The sequence below is a fragment of the Mytilus californianus genome, unplaced genomic scaffold (assembly GCF_021869535.1).
Source record: "Mytilus californianus isolate M0D057914Y unplaced genomic scaffold, xbMytCali1.0.p SCAF_1, whole genome shotgun sequence".
NCBI classification, from domain to species: Eukaryota; Metazoa; Mollusca; class Bivalvia; order Mytilida; family Mytilidae; genus Mytilus; species Mytilus californianus.
In genome coordinates this window covers 73,153,705-73,175,699 of record NW_026262581.1, presented here as the reverse complement: position 1 = coordinate 73,175,699, position 21,995 = coordinate 73,153,705, and the positions used below count along the sequence as shown (strand labels likewise).

The 21,995-nt window shown below is 32.6% G+C and overlaps 1 pseudogene; it reads left to right on the top strand.

Moving 5' to 3' along the window:
- Positions 1-6,355: 6,355 nt before the first annotated feature.
- On the top strand, positions 6,356-15,404 carry LOC127737912 (NXPE family member 1-like; annotated as a pseudogene).
- The last annotated feature ends 6,591 nt before the right edge of the window (positions 15,405-21,995 follow it).

Sequence of the window (21,995 nt, the reverse complement as noted above, 5' to 3'; positions counted from 1 at the left end):
TGCAAACTATTAGAACATGTTGTAGCTAGTAATATAATGAAACATCTGGAAAAAAATAAAATTCTATATGACTTACAACATGGTTTTCGATCATCTCGCTCCTGTGAAACTCAGCTAATATCATTTATTCAAGATCTTGCAAATTCAAATAATAAAAACATTCAAACAGACATCATAATAATGGATTTTGCAAAAGCATTTGATAAAGTTTCACACCACCATCTCATGTATAAAATCGGTTTCTACGGTATAAATTGCAATGCATTACATTGGATTCAAGATTTTTTAACAAACAGAACACAAACAGTAGTCCTTGAAGGTGAAACATCAAATAAAATTCCTGTAACATCTGGGGTACCTCAAGGCACAGTGCTTGGTCCAATTTTATTCTTAATATTTATAAATGATTTGGCAGAATATATTGAACATAGTACATTAAGATTGTTCGCAGATGACAGTATCATTTATAGGGAAATTAAAAAACCAGATGACACATATAAATTACAGTCTGACTTGGAAGCGGCCGGCAGATGGGAGCAGGACTGGCTCATGCATTTTCACCCTGATAAGTGCAACATTCTCAGTGTAACTCAAAAACGCAAACCTTTAGACTTCACTTATAAATTACACAATCACTCTCTAGAAAAAGTTGACTCTACAAAATATTTAGGCCTAACTCTTCAATCAAATTTAAAATGGGACAAACATATCAATAACATGACATCAAAAGCAAATCAGTCTCTTGGATTTATTCGTAGAAACCTTAAAATAGCCTCACCTAAAGTTAAAGCACATGCATTTAAAGCTCTTGTCCGACCAAAACTAGAGTACTGCTCAACTATTTGGGATCCACATCAAAAACAGCAAATTTCACAAATTGAAAAAGTTCAGAGAAGAGCAGCGCGCTTCTCATGCAACCGCTTCCATAACACCAGCTCAGTTACTGAAATGATGACAGACTTAAATTGGTACCCACTTGAAATTAGGCGTTTACGATACAGACTTGTCTTCTTCTACAAAATTATACATGAAATTGTTGCAGTCCCTACATTTAACCTTTTGATCCCACTAGACAATAGAACTAGACATAGCAATCCACACTCATTTAGGCAAATACAAACATCTAAAGACAGTTATAAATATTCATTTTATCCACGAACAGTTATAGATTGGAATCTTCTGCCACAACAAATAGTATCATGCAGTACAGTACAGGGATTCAAGAGTATGATCTCAGAATCTGCTCTCATCCCCATTTTCTATCCCTAACTATTTTGTTATCAAATGTATATAGTTTTATCTAAATGAAATTTTACAAATGCACATACATTATTTTGATTTTTTGATTTTGTTTCTTTTTATTTTTCTTGCTACAGTGTAAATTATAAAATGTTATAGTCGACGCCCGGCGAATAATCTTCAATAATTGAAGGATCGCTAGAAACTTAAAGAAGAAGAAGAAATCTGATAAAATCAAACGCTCTACTATATCAACCAGTAGAACGAAACAGTTGTCATATTCCTGACATTGGTACAGGCACTGTCCGAAGAAAATGGTAAATTAAACTTGGTTTTATAGCTAGATAAAGTTAGGCATTAAAATAATTACCAAAACTAGAAGGCCTGCTTCATATTTGGATCTTTATCTCAATATAGACATAGATGGGCGACGTCAAACTAGCATACGGATTTCTGACAAACGTGACGATAACAACTTTACCATTGTCAACTTCCCAATTTTAAGAAGTAACATTTCGTCTAGCCCATCGTTTGGCGTTTTAAATAGAAAGTACCAACAGAGGTAGATGTTTTGTCAATATATCTTCATTACACAATAATTAATTGAATGTTCAACTATAAGACTTTTACAATGTTCCCGTTGTATTTTTCTTTTTTCTTTTCGAAAACTAGATTTAATAAAAATAACTTTTTTTAAAAGACGTTTTTATCTTTATTTTACGATAGTCCATTTTTGTTTCCAATTTACGGAAGTTGGACAGACTGTTTCACTGTCAATGCATACTGCATGCAGGGAGCACACTTTGTCGTTCGTAAGAGACTGTTTCCCTGCCAATGCATACCGTATGCAGGGAGCATACTTTGTCATTCGTAAGATGTCCAAAATTTTTCTACTATAACACTGTCACCTATTTTTAGCATGATTTTTTGTTATCTACAGTACTGCGTGATGTACGAAGTGAAAATAATTGTCACAATAATCCCGCGGAAGACACCATGCTTGTGCCACTTGATCTGATAGGTCTCAAATATTGTCTTTTCTCAAGTTGTTTCCCTTTGCAAAACATCTGAAATTGGAAATAGATACGGTAAATGATTTTTTTTTTATATTAAATGATCAACGATGTGATACATTTATGAGGCCACCTTTTGTGATGTAAAAACACAATTCCGAGGAAAAAATCTGATAATTTGATTTAGTTAACATAATAGTGACGAAAAAAAAAAGAATTCAGTTGATTTCTAAAACTCAATTGAGGATGTTAGCCTAGCAGTTCGCGTCGTATTGTTGTTTTTACCGAGCAAAACAAAAAAAAAATGCTTTTGCAAAAATAATAAACCATTTAGTCTTTTTTGAATGCAAATGTGTATCTAAAGTTTAACCTCAATTTACATCTTTATTTTAAAGTTATAGATCTGCACAATCTACATAAATATATTTGGGTCGAAATATTATTTCCGAATTCTTATCGTCTCTCCACAGATCAAGTTTATGGAATTCAATAATGTATTTTTGTTTTAGATTCAGCACGACATTCAAATTAAATAAGAAACTTGTGCTATGGTCATTGATATTTGCTGTTCCAATACTTCACCTTGCAACGAAAAAATTGTTTGGGTACGTATAATAATTGTTGAACTCTAAAATATTTATTCTTATCGTCAAGCGCCCCTTTTGATGCTAATTTTCGGCTGCCCGTCATGTAATATCATGCAAATACATATAGCTAAAATGCTATTTAAGTACTTCGTATTTTACAATCTTTCCACAATTTTTTAAAACAAAAATAATGCATGCAACCCCACTTTTCCTTTACAATATGCTCAGTACCCGCAAGTTTCTCAAAACTTGATTTTACTGTGAAATTTGAAGACTTTTCCGGACAAAAATATTTAACTGACTATTATTCACACTATACTGGTATGGTTATCAAATCCTTTTTTAACGGTAATTTTCCTATGGCGCCGCCTAACGGTATTTATATATCACAACTCGTTCTCTATGCCCGTGTCTGTAGTGACCTATTGGATTTTAATCGGCGTAATCTATGTATTACTGACCAGACTCAAGCTAGCGAACAATAAGCCAGCGAACAATAAGGTGTATCAAGCTAGCGAACAATAAGCCAGCGAACAATAAGAAATACGCGCCAAACTGATCTTGCCTAAAAACCGAAGACTTGCATTAACATGAAACGTTCTTTGAAATCTGATGACAATCATTTCCAGAAGAAGACGAAAAGCTATACATTTTCAAAAAGACTATTAATTGAAAACTGTTTATTTATTTATTTATTTATTTATTTATATATTCAAGACAACATAATTGTAACAGTTCTTAACTACACAGGACATCTCTTGTAGGATTTTCAAATGCCTTTTAGGTTCTCCTCTCCCTGTTTTGATTACCTTTGAGTAGAAACGGTTTGTCTTTATAATCATGATAATAGTGAATAAATAAAAATATTAGACCATACTTAACTAGTGTAAAGATAAAATTAAATCCACATGCTTATATTCTTTTTAAAAGAAAACAAAATACCGATTTTGGAACGTAAAGAACAGAATTTTGCAGTCAGAATTATAAGTTGAAATAAAAGCTAATAAATATCCACAGTTTTCGTTAGGATTGATTGAAAACTGGCAATTTATTTATTACATTTCAATAGGAAATGTGTTTTATGTGACAATGACACATGTGACACGATATCTGAATGGATATAAAGATTTTAGCTACTTTAACAGACAAAATTTTCAAATCAAAGCTTTTCAAGGAGGCATATTTAAAAAAAAACTGGGGAACAGACGGAAAAACCGAAACCAGAAGAACAATTTCTTTACACTGATTTAAATTAACAAGAAGAGGATGCAATCACAACAATACAAACTATTTCATTTTAACATTGGAATTATAATCGGGGAAACGGTCCAAAGTTGGGGTAGGGTGAACCAACCCCCTCCCTTCTTTAATTCATAAAAAAGTCCCTACGGCAAAGCTTTTGTCCACACTAGGTACAAATGATAGGCAATTGCCTAAGGTTGCCTGGACCCAAAGACCCAGGTCGGTAAAATTACGGAACTTTTTTAATTGAGGTCCAAAGTTGGGGTAGGGTGACCCAACTCCCTCCCTTCTTTAATTCATAAAAAGTCCCTACGGCAAAGCTTTTGTCCACACTAGGTACAAATGATAGGCAATTGCCTAAGGTTGCCTGGACCCAAAGACCCAGGTGGGTAAAGTTACGGAACTTTTTTAATTGAGGTCCAAAGTTGGGGTAGGGTGACCCAACCCCCTCCCTTCTTTAATTCATAAAAAAGTCCCTACGGCAAAGCTTTTGTCCACACTAGGTACAAATGATAGGCAATTGCCTAAGGTTGCCTGGACCCAAAGACCCAGGTGGGTAAAGTTACGGAACTTTACCCACCTGGGTCTTTGGGTCCAGGCAACCTTAGGCAATTGTTTATTATTCGTACATTTTGTACCTAGTGTGGACAAAAGCTTTGCCGTAGGGACTTTTTTATGAATGTAAAGTAGAAGATTTATTTGTATCGTTACATGTACACTAGTTTAGTGTGAACTATTGTTATTAATTGTTTCATTATTATAAAAACAACAAACCCATCTCTAATCAGAGAGCACCAAAAAGAGAAAGGATTACCTAATAGGAATTTTAGATGTCCGGTTAAAAAAAAGTTGTATTAGATACACGAATAACTAATTAACTTTCTCTGTGTTAAAATGGAAATGCATTTCGTTCTCCTACTGGAAATTATTGTCATTAGAATTAAAAGGACGTTTTGGGTTATTGCAAGTCTTCGGTTTTTAGGCATGATCATGTTGGCGCGTTTTCTTATTGTTCGCTGGCTTATTGTTCGCTAGCTTGATGCATCTTATTGTTCGCTGGCTTAGTGTTCGCTAGCTTGAGTCTGGTGTATTACTGGTAAATTATGAAGTCAGGGATTTAGTTACCACAATTTACCTAAAAAACCTTTACTGAATTCTTCCATAGCTACAAAGATTTTGTTTGCAAGTTTGGTTGTACATGAAGAAAACTTATTTCCATCGGAATAGCACAATAAATTTTACGAGAATATTGTTTATCGAGTCGAGCCCGGAAATTTAGATACGATCCGGGAAAAATATCAATCCTTCAAATACAATTATTCTAAAATGTTACAAATTCAACACAGATGTTTGAATATTGTTGTTATTGGTATAAATATTGATTGATTTTGTTATTAGTAAATTAATGCCATACTAAATATTATTGGTATTTACATATGCACATTCACGGTACTACAATCTGTCAATACGTATATTTTTGGCATTGCACAAGGTCATGGTTTATTTTTAAATTAATACCGTCTTAAACTAAATCCATTGGATGTTGGATGTGTACTGATTGATATGTTAATCTTAGACACATGTTTTTCACGGAGTTGTTATTGGCTTTGAACTATAGCTGTCAGTAACTGCGAGTACTCTCAGATCTTTACTTAAAGTCTATTTTGTTGTGGGATGTAGAGATACGCTGCCACATCCGGTCTGTGTTTTCGCTTGATGTTTTCTGCTTTGTATCGATCTGATGAGTTAAGCCCTTTCAACTGATTTTATAGATTGTTCTTATGTTTTACTGTTACACCACTGTCCCATGTTATGGTGCGGGTTTGGTGCCAGCAAACTAGTTAAACCCCGCCACATTCTGTATGTGCCTGTCCCAAGTCAGGAGCCTGTAGTTCGGTGGCTGTAGTTGGTTCATATCTGTCATATTTGTTTTTCGCCAATTGTTTTGTTATAATAAGGCTGTTTGTTTTCTCAATTGAATTGTTTCATATTTTTCATGTCGGGGCCTTTTATAGCCGACTATACGGTATGGGTTATTCTCATTGTTGAAGGCCGTACGGTTGTCTATAGTTGCTAACATCCACTTCATTTGAATTTTGGTGGATATTTGTCTCATTGGCAATCATACCACATCTCCTTATTTTTATATTACACATCTAAAACGGACCCGAGTTTGTGCTTCTTTTTTTTTTATAAATTTTCATAAGAAACTGTACAAAATGTGAAAAGGGTCAACTTATTTACACATTTGTATTGATTGAGAGCAACTTTTTCATGCATATTGAGGAGGAACACAATGTAATAGTAAATGCAGTAGCTAGGTTTTGCAAAGTCAGTTGGGCAGGGGGATGTCAACAGCCACTGGAAAAAGAGTGTGTTTGATAGGGGCACAATTTTACGCGCAACATACTTCGTACAGATTCCTCAACAAGTTTTTGTCGCATTTTAGCACGAAGAGAGCGTGGCACTCTCCCAACGTAAGCCATCGGATTAAATGTTCATTTTCCGATCGGACATGGCTGCGTATTTATTCATCCCGAACATGTACAGCCAGACCGACTATCCTTTTTATCATGGGTTTACTGTCGGATGGAATACCTATTTCTACAAACTGTGGATAAATAAAGGGTAGCCTAGCGGAATCTGGCGAGGTTTGCCGATTGATTCAAAAGTGAGAGAAGAGGTAGGACAAAAGAAAACTTTGATCTTTTAAATATGTATTTGTTACTCTCTCTGTATATATTTACATATTGTTTGATTATTGTAGATGTCAGATTTTGTGTTTTGGATACAAATATGAAACTGAAACGTTTATGGCAACTGACTTCAAGTATTATAAAAGATACATGAAGTATAACAACCTAGATTTCGGTAAATCTCTTGTTTATTTGCCAAAATCTACAGTGGAAGTAATAAACAATAAATCAGTTACGTTTACTACTGGTGATATTATAACCCTTAAAATAATCCTCCATAATGAAAGGGGTGACGTTTTAACTGATGGTGGTGATTTTATAAAAATTTGGATGTCTGAGAAAGGCGCAGGTTCAGTGGGATATGTAGTGGATTATGGCAATGGTACATATATTGGAGTGATAAAGGCATTATGGAGCGGATCTCCGCACATCAAACTTTTATTGTCATTTCCGAAAGAATCAATTGGACTATTTGTTAACTACATATATAGGAATGGAATGTTACGGACTTTAAAAGGAGTTTTTAAGAATGCCCGTGGAGAAACTGCTAAAGGTATCTGTGGGATTCACAAACTAGCAAAACACGGCATATGTGACTTTACATCAATGAATTATGGAATGCGATGGTTTTGTTCATTACCAGATACACCCGGGTTTACTTGTTCTGACTGGTATGCCCCAATTGGAGATATGACCGTATCTACATTTACAAAAACACAGAAGCATTTCTTGAGGTAATAAATTTTTATATTAAATGAATTTCGGCATTTGAGGGAATATTTTCGTTAATAAATGGTTGATTTTCTTTTTATTACACAGCAATATTGTATTTATTATGTTTTGACGCTGTTAATTTGAGTGTCACCTGAAAGGAACCAGCGAAAGAGTGCTACGGCATTAAAGTTATTTAGCAGCTATGGCTGTTTTTAAAAAAAAAATCAATTTCAGTTTAAATGAACTTACAAGTCAGGATTTAAATTATAGTTATCGTAAGAATTTATGTAAGACCTTCGTGAAGATATTCTATGTATTTGAAGAGTCAAGGAGACAGCTAGCCAACCATGATAAAAAAAATTAGTTACCTCTAACTTGTTTTTAAACGTAGTTCACATTGCTTCTATTTTTTTTTTTTTATTTGCTTGCACCAATAGTTTCTCCTGTAAAACAACCATATTTTATAGTCTCATGAACGTAAACTATGTTTAATAGGAAAATTAATAAGTTGGAGATTTCTTAATCACAAATTACATTATATCTTCACTTAAGATTTTTTTCAAAGATACAAAGAGATGGTTGGAAATTTGGCTGTACACGAAGAATCATTATAACAAAGGGAAATTCACATCCTAATTTTGACAGTTATGTTGTTTATAGAAAACGTATGTTTAGAAACTAATTATCAAATTAATTAACACGGTTCATCGGTACTAACATTGATTTTGTTTTGATTTAATTAATCATAACTGAATAATGTTTTACTATACTGAGAAGAAAACGTATGGTCATATATATAACCTGTCGATATTTATACTGTGGCAATGCATAGTCATGCTTTTCACAAACTAGTCATGACGTCTTTATGATTGATATCTTAGTCTCAGAAGCATATTAGCTTCTAACCAGTTTATTGTCTCACAAAACAGATTCAAAGAAAGAAAGTCTTTGCATTTCAATATGTGTGACGTCAGGTGAAGTTGCTGAGTTTCAGAAAATTCTATTGTGGGGATAATTTGACATTCAAAAGGACATAAAGAATGCATTTGCAAATTAACAGGAGGAATCTTTATGCATGTAATATGAGTTATGCAAATGCAAAAACAATCTGTACAATCTAAACTCATTTTTACCATGCAATTCTTGTTCTTTTAATATTAAAGATATTTTAGAGATGCATTATGTGCGTGATTTGATTGAAAAGATGTGTTCATATACGTGAAGCCTTTTGTGATTTGCTCTTGGTGACGGTTTGAATTACATTTTTATATGGTCGTTTTTCAAACATTATTTCAAAAATGTTTTTTATACTTGCAGTTCTACCAGATATAAAATGATAAAGGAAATTAAAGTTGATATACTTGGTGGTAAGTTATCAAAGTAACAGGCAACATCTCATTCACAAAAATGGGTTTCTTAAAACTTACTCAAACCGGAACTCGATGTTGGCATTATTTGAATGATTTATTTTTACTAAAAATGAATCATACTAAAATTGAATTGATCATTAAGTTATTTAAGGTGGCTGGGGTGTCTTCCTCCAGCTTGGATTTTGAAGTAGCAGATAACAATTGGTCTAGATCTTTAATGAAATGTGCAATTTTGAGAGTAGTATGTAATTCATGTTTAAGACTTTTCGTGTAAATATAGAAAATTATGTGTTTTATCGTATTTACGGCTGTATTTTCTAAAAAAACACAATGTTTTTGTTTGATTCATTTTTTTCAACTTTGCCACATAAGGGGAGATAACTCAGATAAAGTAATTTTTATAATAGAAAGTGTTGTGAATTTACCTATTTTGATATGTAGCAAGAAAACAAGTCCGGTGACCCCATTTTTTCTTTTTCTTATTTAAAAGCATGCTATAAGAGCTATCTTCTTACATTTTATCTTAAAATTCTATGGTGTAGTTTTCTTTTTATCACACAAAATTGGATTTTCCATGCATAATCTATACAAAATCTGACAATTTTGCACAACCTGTAGCGTGAAAAAAGACCCGTGACCCATACTTTTTATTATATTTTGGAAAAAGCATGATAAAAACTACATTTTGACAAATTATAAAAAAAATTCTATTGATTTTAATTGACACCTTAGGTAAATTTTAGGATACAAGTGCTTTAAGATATTAGTGTAAGATTGTCATAGCTGTGTTGTTTAGTTTTTATGCCCCTATCTCCAATTTCTATTCGTTTGACTTCCCAAACTTTTTTGTCTCGAGCATACCTGGTGGTAAAAAGAAGATACCAAAGTGACAATCAATATTCGTCAGTCGGATACAAACCGTTATTACCATAGCAAATATGGAGAGTTCACAATTACAAAGCTGAAATCATCTCTTTCATTGTAACTATTCGTGATCTAATTCATGAACTAAATCAGGTATGTTCTCTGAAATCCGTATCAAAAATATATCAGTCAATGAGGTGTGAGGTTTTACAGTTCATCCTTGATGCTTTATAATACGGCATGGTACGAATAAAATCAAAGTACTGAAGTACTGAACATCGGATGACCGCAGGTTCTTGTGTATGGTCAAAAGCACATGTCACAGAAACAGATCACATCTCTATACCTGAAACTGAGGTTAATTTACAGAGATTTTTTTTTCTGATACAAGTTCCTGCTTGGATGATGAATAAATGACAGGAAATTCAACCTCACCGTAATAACTATTATATTGTAGTGATACAAATCAGTATACCTTAGACTATTATACTAATATAATAATAGTTCCAGAGAATACACTGGTTTGTTGTTATATATTATATTAATAATACGGTTGCATGTATATATAATTTTCATCTATTTGTATATCATTCTATTCTACTATTATTATAGTGCAGTGCAAGTGCATGGTGGACACTCTTCTGTAAAAAAAATCAAAGCCTTAAAGGCTGTAAAAGCAATTGCTGCCATGTTAATGCTTTGTGGACTTTTGTTTTTCATCCATATATATAAGAATTAAACCTGACAGGACAGGAGTGTTGACTAGTGAGAAGCAAGACGGTTTTAACTTTATATCAATAAAAGACTTTAGCAGGAAATCATTTTAAATATGTTTTATATTTCACAAGGAGACAACAAGTTTACCAGGCTAAAGTTGGGGTTAATTATACATGTGCTGAAACATATAACTAAAAAAAAATCAATATGGATTGTCCCCTTGTAGTGTTTGTAACTGGGCAATAATTTCCTTTATTGATTTAATTTTAACAATTTTCATAATTAATTTAAATTAACCATTCAGTTAAAACATTTCAACTTTCCAGACGCAAATGTTGAAAAACGGGCAAGAAATAAAATATCTTACAAGACATAAACATGTAAAAAATAAATATATATTTCAGCTTACTAAAAATATTTTCATAATGTTACTTTGACATCATTTCTTAAAACTAAGTCCTAAACATAATTGCTCAGTTGATATGTGTCATCCTCATGCGATACGAGATAACTATAATTCTGATGCAATCCCGAAAAGGGGGGTCATCACAAACAAACATGACATTAAATTGTCATTATACGAACTAGAACAAACAGCTCTATGTTGCTTTGATATTTATCAATTTTCAGGAAACATGTGAAATAAATTTCAGGTCCATTTCATTATAGTGCCTAACAAGATTGTGTGAGGTAGACGAAATTGACCTTTAAACGATCGTATTGTCTTTTGATGTCCAAAAATAGGCAGATCGGACATATAAGGACTTTATCTAATGACTACATAAATTTGGGATTTATTATTATTATAATATTCTAATGAAACTAAAAATTGTATTTTTTTGTTAGGATAAACAACAATTTTACCTGGCGTAGCCGTGCATAAAATGTTTTTCTGCGAAATATGGCGTATTTAATGGAATAGAACGTTAATACAGTAAACTTTCTCTTTTTTCTCCGCAATAGGCTATCAAAAATAATTTATCTAATGTGTATGTGGAAAATTATGTGAAAAGATAAAAAGTGGCAATTGTTACCTTTCATACCTTAAGTTTCATTCATATGCCGCTATTATTGTTGTTGTTACCAATTATGTAAATCAATTGTATCTGATGTTATGCCCTTTATGGGCCCTGTAATTTGGAAAATACAAAAAAAAAAATCTATTCATTGATAAAACGTAATATGGACTGGTCCAGTGTCCAGTTTGCAGGTCATTTAATTTACTGTACACATTCATGCACGCTCTGATTTAATCGATATACTCGTACGAAAAAGCATGAACAGTTTGAAGGTAATCTAATAATAACTTAATCCAATCAAATTGCATAAGATTCAATAACAATGTCCAGTCCACATCATAATGAGTAATAGGGGTAAACTTGGTAGGGAGAAAATGACAGATATTTCAAGTTAATATTTATGCAATAACGAATTAAAATTTGTCAACCAAAAGTTTTGCTACAATTTCAAAAACATGTCGTTCTGTATGGGTATAGTTTTCGGATCTTTCATTAGCGTATTAAAGGCTATAAAAAGTTTGGGCTTCAAAAGTTCACACAATTATTGACTTTATACAGAAAATTCGTCCTTGTAAAACATTTAATAGTTCATAATTGATACGCGATTTTAAGGTAAAATTATTTCTTAAAACACTGCAAAAAATTTCATTCATATTGATAAAGTGGTATCGTCATAAAGTGCGTTGAAATGAACAGTGGTATAGCAAACATCGAATTTCCTCACAAAATGTTATCACACACTATAGTAAGGGGAGTCAGTTAAGTTTGTTTATTTTTAGATTACAGGTAATCATTTGACATTACGTATACAACCTGTGTGACCTGTGTAGTGATTTTGATTTTACGATAAATTCATGAATGAATGAACGATAATTTTATGAATGAACATGAGCACCTGACCTCTTTCTTAAACACCAATTAAACATATAACACCGTATTTAAAAGGAGATAATTCAGTCAAATTTTCAGTACTAAATCAACAACTGAAATGATTCCATTTTTTGATGAAACATCGTACGAACGGAAAACGGAATCGCAGGTATAAAAATGCACTTTTTTCCCTTGTAATATGACCGCGGATCTATAATTTTTATAGATCGGTTGAAATCCCAAAACTAATTTGCATAATGGAAATTTAGGCGATAGCAATACATCGGAATGACCTGAAGGTCATCCTCTGTAAAAAAATCATATGAGTACGATACCGTTATGCCTAAATAATATATTTTGTGAACATAAAAAATCGGAAATTGTACAACAGGCGATCAAAATTTTCAAACAGAGGTGCGCATTAGACATACCAAAATACAAGGTAGGGAGAAGTTCATTGGCAGTAAACAAAATAAGACAAAGTGCAAAAAACATAAGCTACCGACCATCTTGGTGGACAGATCACCTTGCCTCATAGATCCATCCCCTGCTAGGTAATTAATAAGGCATAATAACATAATCATAAGTGAGACTTTATTTTCAAAAGTAAACATGGTAAACCTAATTGCTGATCAAAATTGAATACGTTTTTGATAAATTATTATCTTTATGAGAAATATAACAAGTCGACGACCCTGTTACTTGCAAATACACCAATGACAATAATGACAACATGTTGCTTATTTACTTTAAGGAAATACTTTACAGCATTTTCATCAATCTTATCATTTGAAACCGGTTTCAATCTGTTCTAAATAGATATGAGAAGATGTGGTATGAGTGCCTATGAGACAACTCTCCATACAAGTCACAATTTGTAAAAAGTAAACCATTACGGCCTTCAACATGGAGCCATGGCTCATACCGAACAGCAAGCTATAAAGGGCCCCAAAATGACTAGTGTAAAACCATTCAAACAGGAAAACCAACAGTCTAATCTATATAAAAAACGAGAAATGCTTATGAACCACATCAACAAACGACAACCACTGAACAACAGGTACCTGACTTAGGACAGGTGCAAACAAATGCAGCGGGTTTAAATGTTTTAACAGGCGCCTACTTTATACAAAACCTGAATGTAACATCACAACATAGAAAGACACACTATACAATATCAATTGAAATGGTTCAATCAAAAGACATATTAACAAAAACAATTAAATATACATTGAACGAATGAATTTGATCTATGACACAATGCAAATACAATATTAATAAAAAAAAAAAGGGGGGGGGGGGGGGTGATGTAAAACAATATTAGAAAGACAACTATAACCTTGGACAGAATGACGTTTAATAAAATAACGTACTCAGGTAAATATAATAATTTTGTTGTAAGGCGTACATGGAGTACGGAAATATTTTTTTTACAAAATAAATAAATTTGTTGTTCATAGTTCGAGAACAGAAGTGAAAATTTATCGTCATACTAAATACTTATCTTAGTAAATGTATAAATTTTTCAATGATCAACATTTAGGTGTGAAAATCATGTCGGATGTGTTGGCAAATTGACCAATATGGCTGCCAATACTAGACTCAACCACCAACTGGAACTTTTAAAAAAAGATGTGATTTTAGCAAGATGGACCTTGACATTTAATCTGTTGACTCCAAAATCAATAGGAATCTTCTCCTTCCCTATATCTTTCATCTGTATAAGTTCATTCCAAAAGGGCAACTCAATTAACCATTTCAAAACTACTTTCCCTAAAAAATATTTTTTGAAACAGTTACCATGACCTTTGACCTTAAAAATCAATAGACTTTTTCCCTTTACTATATATTCAATCTGTATAAGTTTCATGTCAATCAAGCAAATGCAACTCAGGTTATCATCCTGGTATCATTTTTGCAGTTTCCGAGTGACCGTGTCCTTTGATCTATTGACCAAAAATCGATTGATTCTTTTCTTTCCATATATCTCCCATCTGTATAAGTCTCAGTACAATCGAACCAGATATACTCAAGTTATCATCAATTAGAAAATAATATTTTGGACACATGGACGATGGACGGACAGGAGGACAAAAAAGTTTTCGTGGAGCTTTAAATAGAATGTTCACACACAAAAATTAAATCAAATGTACAATCCTTTAAACCCTTTCAAAAGCAATTGATCATATTCATACCAATGGCAAGCTTATAACATGTCTGTTTAATATGATTATTGATGCATATTTTGGGTACACTTTTGTTTTTTTTATTTTTTTGCAGATAAAACCATAGTTCAACCAGAGTACTCGTGTAGTCTAATAAATCCTTCAGTCACATGGAACATATCGTCCCCAGTTGGATATTTTTATAATAAAACATGGCATAATCTCTTATGCCAAAATAAAGTTGAACCAAGTTATAACAGGTATATAGCCTGTCTTAGAAACCGGGAGATTTATATGGTTGGTGATTCTACAGTGCGACAATGGCTTACATCAATTGCTGAGGTTTTAAATCTTGCACTCTCGGTTAAACGGACATCACTTGCTCTAAAAGGTTATCATCAACCAATCAAAGCTTTCAGTAAAAATAAGGGAGACAACATAACTGTTACATGGGCTGCGCATGAGTTCCCATTTTTCACCTATTCACCTAATGCGACAATACATCATTTTAAACCTGCAAGCTTTCATCTCAACGTAATACGTTCTAAAAATCCGATCGTAGTGCTGCATTTGTATATACATATGGGTTTTGCTCCATTGTCAGTTTATGAAGAACATGTAATGAACGCCAAAGACGCTATAGTTAAATTCTTGGATCGTGTGCCTGGCGCAAAAATATTCATTAAAGGGCCACATAACTTCGAACGTGGTAATGAAGGTGTTCCATATGATTTTGTGAGATATTTGCAGGATAAAATGATATTCCAAATTTTCGACAATATTAAACATAAGGTTGTGTATTTAAACGAATGGGATATCACAGTTGCATCAGAAAATAAAGATATATGCATCCGTCTAATGATTTACGAAATCCAATGATACATGAATTTCTGTCTTATATTTGTTAATATTTTCTACTTACAGACTATCCTTCTATATGCTATTAGATAACTTATAATAATAAAACAGTTTTATTTTATGGATATACGTCAAATTGTTAATATTCTTTTACTGTGTAGGATCAACGCTAATGAGAGAGCAATTAAATACAGAACGTGTCATAAATTCACTGTACTACTTAATAAAATACACCAGCATGTTAAAAGAAAATGATCCTGTTTTAATATCCCCCAAACAAAAACAAGAATGTATGCCCGTTCATTGTTATATCTCAATATCAAGTGAACTCTTGAGAAACCTTATAATATAATTATAAATAGTTCAAATCATAATGAATATGCGTATTTCGTTTCAATTTGTTGTGACCTTAAATTTATGGTAAATTGAACAAAAAATGTAAGTTTATAAAAGAAAGGACGAATGGATGGCCAGACGGCGATGCAAACCGGATTTACTGACTGAATACATACAAATCCCTTCTATCATTGACGGAGTTTAAAACAAGAGAGAGCAGACAACAGTAAAAGACCAAATTGGCCAAATGTAATATTAGTATTGATAACAATATACTGAATAACTGAGTTTTACTGTGTGTATTACTGTGTGTTTGTTTTTTCTACATTGGCTAGAGGTATAGGGGGAGGGTTGAGATCTCACAAAACATGTTTAACCCCGACGCATTTTTGCGCCTGTCCCAAGTCAGGAGCCAATGCCTTTGTTAGTCTTGTATGATTGTTAATTTTGGTTCATTTATATGTTTTGGAGTTTAGTATGACGTCCATTATCACTGTACTAGTTCACATTTTTGTTTAGGGACAAGCTGAAGCACGCCTCCGGGTGCGGGATTTTTTCGCTGTGTTGAAGACCCATTGGTGACATTCGGCTGTGTTATGCTCTTTTGTCGGGTTGTTATCTCTTTGATCCATTTTCAATTTTACCAATATCTCAACATTAGACAGAACTGAAAACAAACATTTTGTTGAACGATGAAAAAAGAAACCTGACATAGTGATATCTAATACTACCGAAATATTTTGTTCCACAAGAATGGCATGTTTTGGCAACTTATACAAAAGCCTACTACATATTAAAGAAAATATGGTATGATTGCCAATGAGACAACTCTCCACAAGAGACCAAATGACAAAGAAATTAACAACTATAGGTCACCGTACGGCCTTCAACAATGAGCATAGTCCATACCGCATAGTTAGCTATAAAAGACCCCGAAATGACAAATGTAAAACAATTCAAACTAGAAAACTAACGGGTTATTTATGTACAAAATAATGAACGAAAAACAAATATGTAACACAGCAACAAACTACAACCACTGAATTACAGGCTCCTGACTTGGGACAGACACATACACAGTCGAGGCAAATAGGAAATACCATAATATTATGAAATCATAATTTTATTAAAATATAGGAACCAAGTTGAGTTGTCTTTCTTAGACGCTTATTGTCAAATCGGACATGGGAGATAACAACTTTTCTCTTAAACGTAGTTGAAAGGGAGACAACTTTTTATTATAATAAGTTAAAATTTAAAACAGAAAATGGTATAACAGACTTTCATTTTCCTATGTTGTTTACGTTTCTTCATTTTTGAATTCGTTCATGTCTTTTGAAATACAAATGTAATGTATTGATAGTTTAATCTTTGGGAAATGCATGTTTTTAAATGTTAAATCTCGATGTCCCATATGCATAAACTATATCCATTATATGTTTTGATGTATAATCCGTTGACCCTATTGTTGAAATTTTGGTGTAACAGAACAAACCGTTTGTGTTTAATACATTGATTATTATCACCAAAGAAGAATAGAGTGTTTTCATTGTTGTTGCGGTTTTTTTTTTTGTCGAAAAATATATAAATTAACTTCTTCCTTTTTTTCTTATCTGAGAAAATACTACTACGCTATTTTTGAAATATTGTATTGGGTTATTTTATCTTTATTTGAATGTTGAGTCTGGGAACAGTATATCTAAGTGTCAATATATATGTTCCTGGTTGAGTGTAGCATTTGATTGTTGATTAATATTTGCATATGTCTTTATATTGAAAATAGGCTTTCTCGTCGTCCTTCCAGTTTTAGATTATAACGAACATATATAATAATTTGATACCAAGATGTATAATGTTTCTGTTTAGTTTATAGCTAGTTCTAAACAAAAAAAAATCCTCAGTCTCAATATTTGTCACTGGACATTGACAAATAAATAACAATCAATCACAGAAACAATTTGTCTTTAAATATTTTAGTGACTTTAGGAAGAACATATAGAAGCCGAATGCCTATGCTGAACTTTAAAATTGAAAATTAAACAGAGAATAGTTTTTTCTACAACCGATATTCAATGTTTAGAAGTTATATAACATGTTTAATAGCATGTCGGAAAAATCGAGAAATCCACATTTAAGAATGTTTTTGAAAGCGTTTTGCATTGCAAACTCAAATATCTAAACAAATTGAGTGCGAGAAATAAGCAATTATGTGTATACCTAAATGAATATGGTTCATGAATATTCCATCCTTTAATTTGGACGTGTGCTAAATCATTTTATGCAGAAAGGTTTATAATCTAAAAGCAGTAATTTTAAAAACAATAATATGTAAATACGTTACAAAATTTAAAAGTCTCTAATACTTCCTTTTTTTCAACAGATGAGTTTTCTAGGAGGGGATGGTTTCAAACCCCTTGACTACGGGTATTAATATACACAAGGAGTAGATAAATCAAACTTGACAAAATATATTTTTTAAAGACGGGTGTAGTGCACACGAAAGAATCAATATATTTGTTACTATTTTATCAGTCTACGACATATCAAATAATGCATGTGTTGGTCAATAACGAATTTATGTACAGTTAGTTACGATACTGTTGTCAGGTCATTAAAGGTGGCATATTTTGGAATTAATATTGATTCACTCATAGGGTCTTTGCATCGGAAATAAACACATTTATTCTAAAACCATTTGTTGGCATGATACAGGTTGTGTTCTTCTCAAATATTTTATGATGGTATGATACTAAACTACTAACGGGAGGGATTGTGCTTGATTTTCATGTGATAAAGACATAATCTTTCAATCATTTTAATTGAGGTCTGGAGCTGGCATGTCAGTAACTGATAGTAGTCCTTTGTTGATTTATGTATCATTGTCATTTTGCTTAGTTTCTTTTGTTACCGACTCGGACTTTTTCTACACTGAGTTTTACTGTGCGTATTGCTGTGTGTTTGTTTATTCAACATTGGCTAAAGGCACAGGGGGAATTGAGATCTCACAAAACATGTTTAACCCCGTCGCATTTTTGCGCCAGTCCCAAGTCAGGAGCCTCTGGGCTTTGTTAGTATTGTATGTTTTTTTTTATCTTGGTTCATTTATATGTTTCGGAGTCTAGTGTGACGTCAATTTTCACTGAACTACAGACGCTAGTACACGTGTTTGTTTAGGGGCCAACTGAAGCCCGCCATTTAGGTGCGGATTTTTCTCGCTGTGTTGAAGACCCATTGGTTGCCTTATGCTGTTTTCTACTCTTTGGTCGGGTTGTTGTCTCTTTGACACATTTCCCATTTCCATTCTCAATTTTATATATTCTTTGGTCGGGTTGTTGTCTCCTTAACACATTTCCCATTTCCATTCTCAATTTTATATATTCTGTAAACAAATTATAGACCGCAAATTATACAAAATCACAGAAAAATATTTTTTTAAAAACACTGTAAAATCTGTTTGAAAATCTAACGGCGGGAGATTAAAGATCGAATTCCTCACAAAAACCATGGAAGTATTATATTGACAATATAATACTTCCATGCAAAAACTGATAACTATGACAATCATTAATCGAATTACATTCTGTCAATAGCCTGTGTACAATACAGCCTGAACATTTCTATGCGATTGATGCGGATCTCATATTACAACATCGACAATCTACACAGTTGAAAAATTATTCCTTGCATCATAGCAAATTACTGATTTCCAAATGGTAGACATTGACTATCTGATAAAGAAAATAAATCCACTAAACGCTTAAAAAACAAAATAAATTTTAAGGCATTAAAAGAATTGGGAGTTTTTTCTTGTTTTTGTATTCACAAATGATTCTGTGACAGCAAAATGTCCATACTATTTCATCATCATAGTATAGAGAAAATCTTAGAAGTTTACGTATAACATTTGTAGAATTATGGGTTGAAGTCAAATTAATTGGAACAAAGACTATTCCTTGCTTTTTTTTTTTTTTCTTTTTTTTTTTACATTCTATTCTTTTTTAATAGCACATGTTAATGAACATTTGGCAAATAACCTTTTGGGGAAAATCTGTACGCAGCACATATTGATTGGATACAATTTGTTCACCACGGTTACAGTTAAATTACAAGATATTTGTACATTTAAATGCTTATTTTGTGCATATTACTACATGCATTTGTCACATATTTATATTTGAAATAAAAATTGTAAAATCATTTTATACTTAGGGTTAAGTTAAAGCATGATAAAACTGAAAAAATGTTGACTCAAATCAGTTACAACAACTCAAAACACAGAATAAGGAAGGTCAGGATGTCTCTTCAAGGCAATCCTACCTCAGGTGATCACGTACTGATGACTTCTGATCAGACATAATACATTATCTTTATCAAATTGATATTTTAAGGTACTTACAATAACAGAGCTAATCATGTAATGTGTAAAATGCATCATCAAAAATCAAAAAACCTCGATTACGGGTAGAGCATGGCATCATTTGTATCTGATACTATGGTAACGGGTTTGTTTAATTAAAATGATTTTTCATCGCCGTTACATATTTTATTCTCATTCATTTTAATTTAAGATAGAGATTTTAATAACTCGCAGTCATTTAAGATTGAAAAAAAAAACAATATTAAAAAAGTATTCCAACAAGAAGAAAATTAACGACGACTGCGTATGAACAAGGGACCCATATCTTATTCGTTCTTCATATGCATTTTTGCGGTTAGACAAAACAAAAATGAGTATAAATTTGAAGGAATTAAATACATTAACCTTTGCAGAAATAGTCACATGATATTAATCATATTACAATTTATAGACGGGACTATCTATAATTGACCTAGAAAACATAGGCGCATCCATTGACCTCTCACGTGACCGATCCGCCAATACAACCGTGAAAAATAACGCACGTGTATTGATCAAAACATTATCGATTTTCTGTTTACATTTGTATTTCCTTCATTTTCTTATTTACTTCACTATGGATACTGCCGAAAGTTATAAAAAAAAAAGGTGGAGGCATTTCTTGTGCAGTTAATATTTGTCCAAATATTTGTAGAAATTTCAGATGTGCAAAAAAAAATCTATAAATAAAATATGTGAACTATAAACACTGTGCGGGACAAATTTGCCATTCCAGAATTGGCAAATCTGACTTTGTCGGTTTACAAGATATCAAAAAAATAATTGGTTTCAAACCCCTTGACTACGGGTATTAATATACACAAGGAGTAGATAAATCAAACTTGACAAAATATATTTTTTAAAGACGGGTGTAGTGCACAAGAAAGAATCAATATATTTGTTACTATTTTATCAGTCTACGACATATCAAATAATGCATGTGTTGGTCAATAACGAATTTATGTACAGTTAGTTACGATACTGTTGTCAGGTCATTAAAGGTGGCATATTTTGGAATTAATATTGATTCACTCATAGGGTCTTTGCATTGGAAATAAACACATTTATTCTAAAACCATTTGTTGGCATGATAAAGGTTGTGTTCTTCTCAAATATTTTATGATGGTATGATACTAAACTACTAACGGGAGGGATTGTGCTTGATTTTCATGTGATGAAGACATAATCTTTCAATCATTTTAATTGAGGTCTGGAGCTGGCATGTCAGTAACTGATAGTAGTCCTTTGTTGATTTATGTATCATTGTCATTTTGCTTAGTTTCTTTTGTTACCTATTCTGACATCGGACTCGGACTTTTTCTACACTGAGTTTTACTGTGCGTATTGCTGTGTGTTTGTTTATTCAACATTGGCTAGAGGTACAGGGGGGATTGAGATCTCACAAAACATGTTTAACCCCGCCGCATTTTTGCGCCAGTCCCAAGTCAGGAGCCTCTGGGCTTTGTTAGTATTGTATGTTTTTTTTATCTTGGTTCATTTATATGTTTCGGAGTCTAGTGTGACGTCAATTTTCACTGAACTACAGACGCTAGTACACGTGTTTGTTTAGGGGCCAACTGAAGCCCGCCTCTAGGTGCGGATTTTTCTCGCTGTGTTGAAGACCCATTGGTGGCCTTATGCTGTTTTCTGCTCTTTGGTCGGGTTGTTGTCTCTTTGACACATTTCCCATTTCCATTCTCAATTTTATATATTCTTTGGTCGGGTTGTTGTCTCCTTAACACATTTCCCATTTCCATTCTCAATTTTATATATTCTGTAAACAAATTATAGACCGCAAATTATACAAAATCACAGAAAAATATTTTTTTAAAAACACTGTAAAATCTGTTTGAAAATCTAACAGCGGGAGATTAAAGATCGAATTCCTCACAAAAACCATGGAAGTATT